We start from the raw sequence: 7,945 nt of genomic DNA on the forward strand, positions 1-7,945 counted from the left end.
GCCTTGTACTCTTCTAGGTTAAAAAAACTGTCGTCCATAAAATGCGTTGCACAAATTCAAACATCTGGGTTGTGCTGTTCTTTTGTAAATAAATGCGGATCCGAAACTGCAGCCTCCGGTATTGCAGGAATGCCCTACTCCAGTAAAACAGGCTTATTGAAAATGCAGATTCATTCTCTGCCAGCAGAAGGCGCTTTCGGAACTGCAGTTACTGTTTCCTCGGTAACAGCAGAACACAAAGCCGTGCACCACTGGACTCTGAAACGTGCAGACCTCATATTCAATGAAATCATTGCCTTTTGAAGTTTAATCGTCACATTAAGCGGTATGCAATTCTGGTCTTTCCGCCCCCAAATTTAAGACCTCCTGAAATCATATTTAAGATTTTTTTGTACAATTTAAGACTTTGTATGGCCTTAAACTTGATACAACTAAATTTAAGACTTTTTAAGACCCCGCGGAAACCCTGTAGATATAGAAACAATAAATGTACGTTTACTACAAAATATGGACATATAAACAAATGTTTAAGTAATCTGAGAGTGTAGAGAGATTATTATTATGACGATAATTATGACTATTATATTCAGGGTGTAGAGAGATTATTATTATGACTACAATTATGACTATTACGTTCACAGTGCTTCATGGAAGTGAAGAGGCACTTAGAAGTTCTTTTGGTGAGATTTGGTTGTCACGATTCTCTGATTGGTGGAGACCTGTGTGCCAAATCATGGGTAATGTAGTTTTTCACCAAAAATGTAGCTGTTACGCAAGATGTTTCAAAAATTTTTTTGAAATAATGCAAGCTGAAAGCTTCAACAAAAGCATATATATATTTGATTAACAGCCTCATAGCTCACAGTAGGTCTATCTTTAATGGTTTATTAGTCTTTGTTAAAAATCAGTTCCCATATAAAGAAAAAAAAAAGGTCAGGTCAGGTTTTTGTCAGGTCTTTTTCAAGATACATCACTAAACCTCTCCCACCCTCTTTTTGTCAAATCTCCCTGTCCTCTTACAAATCTGGAAAAAAAATGAATTTTTTTTTTTTTTTGGAAAATGTTCTTCCACTCCTATCATTTATTCTCTAACTCTCACTCCCCTAATTCCCCTTCTGTTTGCTAGCATTAGTTCCTTTGTAAACTTATTTTCTTTTGTTGTAACACAACCAGTGGTTTAAAGGCCAATTCACACCGCACAGACAAATGCCGACAAACACATTTTGTTGGGTTTTGTTTGATCAGTGTGTTACCCCTGTCAGCATCTGTTGGCGTTGGTCGGGTTTGTTTTCACCTGAGTGAACATGCTCAATCAGCATTTGTCAGTGTCTGTTGGGGCAGTGTGAATATGAAAGTTGTTTTTCATAAAATTCTAAATCCAATGGCAAACTTTGGTTTGTTGGTGTTTGTCTGTGCAGTGTGAATTGGCCTTAAGGATTTCTGCAGAAAAAAAGGGTAAGTTGAAATTGAACAACATGCTGTTACAATAAATATAAAAAATTATGAGTTGAGAGCATTGTATTTCATGGTCTCTGTATAAAACCCTCTTTCCTCTTCACTGTATGTAGTAGTGACTCCTGATTTGTTTGGTTGTTTGCGATAAACAGTTTGTAAGCTTTATATTCTAATCACTGAACACATGCATGGCAGAGGATTTAGTGTCCTTGCATTATTAAGCCTGTGGGTGGTGCTCTAATATTGATTAACAGGCTCCAAGTACACAAGACACATGCATAAAATTATGCTTTCTTTTATTTAATAAGCAACCCCATGTATATCTTGTTAAGGATGAACAGACATGCCAACTAGTTACTGACCTGATATAGACTAACACACACATAGCTGAAGTGTTCAGTTTATATTGAGGAATATTTTGAGCAAAACTGTTGAAGAAAGTGTTTGTTACTCACCCTTGTGGTGATTGCAATTTCGAGTTTTCCTGGTGCTCTTTTGTTAGGCTAAGAAATACAATATAGAATCAGTAAATAATTAAGTAGGTTTGAAAAAGCCAATTTACTGCAATGCTATTTAAACTTCTTCTTCTTCTTCTTCTTCTGAGATTAAATGTATCAACTCTAACTTACTTTCTTTTATTTAATAAGCAACCCCATGTATATCTTGTTAAGGATGAACAGACATGCCAACTAGTTACTGACCTGATATAGACTAACACACACATAGCTGAAGTGTTCAGTTTATATTGAGGAATATTTTGAGCAAAACTGTTGAAGAAAGTGTTTGTTACTCACCCTTGTGGTGATTGCAATTTCGAGTTTTCCTGGTGCTCTTTTGTTAGGCTAAGAAATACAATATAGAATCAGTAAATAATTAAGTAGGTTTGAAAAAGCCAATTTACTGCACTTCTTCTTCTTCTTCTTCTTCTTCTTCTTCTTCTGAGATTAAATGTATCAACTCTAACTTCTCCTAGGGCTTTCAAGCTACACCCACCAAACTCAGCCCAGGGGGCAGTTGCATAAACTTAGCCTCTATGTTAAGACAATGTCTTAAGTATAAGTTTGACCAACTAGCTGTTAGCCAAGGGGTAATCAGTCTTATTTTGGGTTTCAAGTTAGACAAATGTATGCTTTTATGTAACTGAATTTAAAAAATGCTGACCAGTTTTAAATAAAAAAAATGAATGACTAACTTGTAAGACTAGTCTAAACCTTTTATGCAACTGGCCCCAGAGATCTTCAGACTGTTTTGACCAAGAACGGCCCATTAACACTGTGGTGACCGACAGTGATGAGCGATGCGTTTTACCCAAAGTTGAACTCTTGGCACCGAGAAAAAACGCCCGAGTGCTCCGGCGGGCATGCTCCTAGTGTTTTAAAAAACGCAATACTCCCATTGAAAACAATTGGAAAAAATACGCCAGCCTCGGGAAAAAATACTGAGAATGATTTTTAGAACTATATATTTATTGTTATCTTTATAGTTATCGTTCTTGGTGTAAACAGGCCTTTAGTGTGCTATAGAAACCACCCATAACACCCTAGCAACCGCTTAACAACCACCTAAAATACCCTAACAACTGCCTAGCAACACCCCGAGCACACCTGCAACCACATACCAACACCTGAGCAACCTACCTGGGTACCCAAGCAACTGCATAATAACGCCTTAGCAACCACCTTTTTATCTAAGGTTTTTTTTTTTCTATTTTTGCTTTGTTTGAGAGTGTTTATTTGTCTGTAGAACTCTTACTTCACAGTAAAGCACCACTAGCAACTGAAAAAACGTATGCAGTAACAAGACAACAAGAACTCATAAGTGTGATGGCGCTACTAAAACATTACAACTTAAGAACTCTGTGAATAAGGAAACTGTTTCGGCACCTGTTGCAATAGGATCAGGGCCATACTGAAACAAGTTTTTTTTCTTCACAACAAAACCATCAGTATAATGTTTCCGTATGCTGGAGATCTCGTTGATGAAGTGCATGAGCTCATGAGCTCATCCTGACATCACAATTTTATTTTTAATGCACAGTTTAATGAGATGGAGAGCGAGATATATGTTTTACAGGAGAAAACAGGACAAAATATGTAGATCACAAAAAATAAAGTCAATTTTCACACACACTTCATGGATTCAACTCAACATGAAAATTATCTCTCAACTGGGCTATTTATTTCAGACCCAAACACCACAGACAAGAATAAAACCTACATATTTCAAAAAGAAATGACATACCCACTCAGTAAGATGCCAAGCAACACCAGAAGAAAGGGACTTACTCGCATTGTGTTTTAACAGTTGGATCCTCATTAAATTTGAGAAGTAGACTGGATGATCAGTTAATGGAGGAGAATGGTCATTTTCTATAAGGGTGGAGGAGTGTGTTGTGTGGTGTTGTTTAGGCAACAACAGTCTAAGCTACCTGAGACTCAAACAACCAATCAAACTACCCCTGGCAGTTTAACAGCCAATGACTGATCAGAATCATTCAGTACATTATAATATCCCCCAAAGAGCCTCTACACCAGATCTAAATAACAGGTTCTGAAAACCGTCAAGGCTACAATAAAAGCTTGATAGCCCACACCTGAAATGCATCCACTGTTGAACAGGGACACATTTTGTTAATTAAAATGAAAAATGGTATTAAGGCATATTAGGACCCCTTTACACTTATAGCCAAACGTGCGAACACAACACTAAACCAACAAATCAGTAGCTTCAAGAACAAAACAAAACAGAGAAAAGCAGCACATGATCAAAAGAGAAAAACATGCATAATGTGCATAAACACACATCAATGGATTCAAAGCATGGATTACATTGTTAAATCATTCCTCTTGGGATCTCAAGAATAATATTATTTAGCAGACCATTGCAACATTTTTTCTGGGTGCAGGGCAGAAATAAGTAGTGTAGAAAACAAGCCCAATCATCGTAGTTATGTTGTTCGGTACATTATCCTGCTTATTGCAAGCATCCTAGCCAAATAAACCAATTATTAATAATGGCATTAACATTTATTCATTTAGCAGACATTTTCAACTAGCACAGTATAATGGTTGCCAGGGACAATATTCAAATACAGTTTAGCTGGCTATACGCAAAAATATGTGACCTCAGGATTTAGTGACTGACAAATCAGAATCAAATACTCCTGAGAGACATACAATATAGTAAAATACACAGTCCTGCTCATGGATATTTACTTACTACTAAATTCTTCAAAAATCTGTGGGATGTTTAAACATTAAAATAACAATCTGTACATGTGAAAGAAATATTGTATAGTGAAAATACAAAAAAAACTAGGGCTGCACGATAAATTGCATGCGATTTACATTTGCGAAGGACATTTCAATTCTTTAATTGCATCACGAGGAGCCAAGGAACGAGAAATGAGGATGCTTCCAGAAGAGCTATGAGTGAGGATACACAGGTGTATCCTATGCGCAGTGTTGGGAAGGTTACTTTGAAAATGTAATAGGTTACAGATTTCAAATTACCCTATTTAAAAGTAGTGTAACTATTTAAATTACTTTCTTAAAGTAATGTAACTGACTACATTTGATTACTTTTTGATTACTTTTCTAAAAGTCTAACAAATGTTTTCAACTGTTAATCATTTTGAAACATTTAAAGCAAGCAGGATTAACCTTACAGTAGGACTCAACACTGATTACTGTCAGACTTTAAAAACCCTTCATTCAGATTATAATAATTAAATTTTAAAACACATCACCTCTTTTTACTTTAAGATCGTTCTGAGGTTGAATGCAGATTTAAAATCATAAGATATAATTTAATAGTTATGATACCGTTTTTGAAATTAATTATTTGCATAGCTACAACAGGAAACACTGTAACAATGCCTTGGGGGAAAAACAGTTAATCTTAAAAAATAAATCATATATATAAACCCAAATAGGAAATAAAACAGTTATCAAATAAGCATGTGTCCTATTCTGTGTCCTACACTCCTTAAACACTGGTGTCTCATATCAAAGCAATTTGAGAAAGAAATCAATCAAATCTGTATGTGTGTGAATATATTCTGATGTAACGCTCTTTGTAATCGTTAACATTTTCTTAACTGCAATTTAATTACACTTTTTTTTCTCAGTAACTGTAACAGATTACAGTTACATTTATTTTGTAACGTAATTCCGTTATATGTAGCCTAAAGGCTGATTTATACTTCTGCATCGGACCTACGTCGTAGCTTACGCGTAGACGCACACCCATACACCGTAGCCTGACGTGCACCTCTCCTCAGCGACCAGCACAGATCAGCTCTAGGCATGACGAAGCGGATATCGTCCTCTTTTGGAAGACCAAACAAAGTAGTTTCACTTTCATAACGAAGCACACAGCACCTTCACGAAATGGCAGCAGCGGCAACAATACTACAGTGAGAATAAAAGTTACACCTTCTTTCTTTGCGTGAACATTTGGGCGGCATTATGCAAATCTTCCCACATAGTGAGGTAGATATGTGGGGGCGTGTTAGAACGAGCCATTTTAGGTAGGTGTGGCTGACTCTTAACTTTTAAAAAAGAATATCTCTTTGGATTTGAGACTTTAGTCTTTACAACTTTACAGATCTTCTTTATGCACCAAGAGCTTGTAACACTCCAAAGAGAAAGGAAAAATTTTAATTGCATCATATAATCCCTTTAATATATTTTAATGTTACACCTTCTCATATAAAATAAAACAACACAAAGAACAAGTGTCTTATCATTTATTATACTACATAGCATTATACATCAGTAGTTGTCCGCAACAAGTTGATCTGCCGTGGTACAAGTCCTTGTGCAGATTGAAAGAATGCCATAATCTCCTGTTCCGTTGTTGTCTCCTTTTTGTAGCTTTAAATAATGATTTAATGATTTGATATTTATTTGCCGCCGTCACGGCTATAATGCTACTCCGACGAGCCGCTTCTTCTTCGGCTTTTGCCGTGGTACTGCGGGTTACACCAGCAATGTGTACTGCATGTTGACGCGGACAACGACACAGAAGTATAAATGAAAACTGACGCATAGCCTACGGCGTAAAGGCTACGGCGTAGGTCTGACGCAGAAGTATAAATCAGCCTTTAACGGACACGCGCACGCGGCGGCCAGTACTGCGCAGGTGTTAAACCTACCGCAGTTGAGTATACTTTCCCCTTGTCCAAATACCCACACTTACGGTCTTGGCCACTTGAGAGAGCGTGCGCACGACAGGAAGTAAGTACGCAAGACTGTCTCAGACCTTAAAAATACCAAAGCGCAGTGCCCTTAATGCACACTATCTCGAATACCACTCTGGAGCAGTATTCGAGGGTTAGTGTATCCCATCATGCATCATGTTCTGGAAATAAATCGTGAGACTTTTTGCCAAGATCGCGTGAGAGGTCACGGAAACCTTTCCAATGTAAGCTAATTATTAATAATAATAAGATATTACATATAATTTGGTAGTAAAAAAGTGCTACACATTTTATTGCTGCAAAGATTAGTATTCCTGCACCACCCCTCTGTGGGGTGTCTTGAAGATGCCAGTGTATTGTCTGTTTCTCAGGAGATCAAAGTTTCTGAGTTTCTTTTATCCTTACAGTCATCTATAGGGACTACTGAACAGACATTTAGAAGTTGATTTTAAAATGCAAAGTATTGAAAATAATAATAAAACTCTGTAAACACTTAGCGTTTTTACAACACTATAAGTGTGTCCCATCAGGTAATGAAAAGTTGCACACACACTTGTGGTCTTCATGCTCACTTGAGAAATGGAAATACGTCATATAAGTGGTCAAGTGCAAAGACCACAAGTGTGTGTATTTGGACAAGGCATTTGAAAGCTGTGCGCACCCGGATGTGCGCGAGATGGAGCAGGACACGGGAAAAAAGTATACTTAAAGGCACGGCGGTGATGCTTTAATTTAAAGGTGTCATATGATGAGATTTCAATTTTTCCTTTCTCTTTGGAGTGTTATAAGCTCTTGGTGCATAAAGAAGATCTGTAAAGTTGAAAAGACTAAAGTCTCAAATCCAAAGAGATATTCTTTATAATAGTTAAGAGTCAGCCACACCTACCTAAAATGGCTCGTTCTAACACGCCCCCACATACCTACATCACTATCTGGGAAGATTTGCATAACGCCGCCCAAATGTTCACGCAAAGAAATAAGGCGTAACTTTTATTCTCACTGTAGTATTGTTGTTGCCGCCGCCATGTTGTGAAGGCGATGTGTGCTTCGTTGTGAAAGCGAAACTACTTTGTTTGGCCTTCCAAAAGAGGACGATATCTGCTTCGTCATGCCTAGAGTTGATCCGTGCTGGTTGCTGAGGAAATACATCAACTTTGCACTGTGGATCGCCAAAATAGGACACGACTAGAAGTCAGTGGTTAAGTTGTATTTACAACACTGTTCCAGAACACTTCAACACAAATATTCAGATGTGTGCAGCGCATTTTATGGAGGACTGTTTCCTGA

Source organism: Sinocyclocheilus grahami, unplaced genomic scaffold, assembly GCF_001515645.1.
Source record: "Sinocyclocheilus grahami isolate Dianchi unplaced genomic scaffold, SAMN03320097.WGS_v1.1 scaffold152.1, whole genome shotgun sequence".
NCBI lineage: Eukaryota > Metazoa > Chordata > Actinopteri > Cypriniformes > Cyprinidae > Sinocyclocheilus > Sinocyclocheilus grahami.